We start from the raw sequence: 295 nt of genomic DNA, 5'->3' as shown, positions 1-295 counted from the left end.
AAGAGAAGGGGGATAAATAGCGGAGAGATACCTGGGGAGTCAGATGTCAGGCAGGTTATAATGTGTCATAAATCCAACGTCTATATTTAGTCCATGATTTTTAGTATCCAGGAGGTTGATGAAGTGGAGTTCATAGGCTCGTCTCAACCTACACCTCTGTATTAGAGTAGTATATTTACTGATCCCTGACCATATTCCCAGTGGACACTCATACACCAAATGCAGTAGAACTGTGCTCTCACATGCAGAAGAACGGATCTTCTCTCTCCTCCATTTCACTGTGATGCAACAGAAC

General features: G+C 43.1%; 1 long non-coding RNA gene across 1 annotated transcript in view; it reads right to left on the bottom strand.

Annotated features, from left to right (window-relative positions):
• The window catches only part of LOC109321929, a 370-nt gene extending 299 nt beyond the window's left edge, over positions 1-71 (bottom strand). The window contains exon 1 of the long non-coding RNA XR_002104228.1: positions 32-71. This is a non-coding gene — a long non-coding RNA (uncharacterized LOC109321929). The remainder of the gene's footprint in view (positions 1-31) is intronic.
• Between the last annotated feature and the right edge of the window lie 224 nt (positions 72-295).

This window comes from Crocodylus porosus, unplaced genomic scaffold, assembly GCF_001723895.1.
Source record: "Crocodylus porosus isolate Cpor-Errol unplaced genomic scaffold, CroPor_comp1, whole genome shotgun sequence".
Taxonomy (NCBI): Eukaryota; Metazoa; Chordata; order Crocodylia; family Crocodylidae; genus Crocodylus; species Crocodylus porosus.
This window is presented reverse-complemented; position numbering and strand designations above follow the sequence as displayed.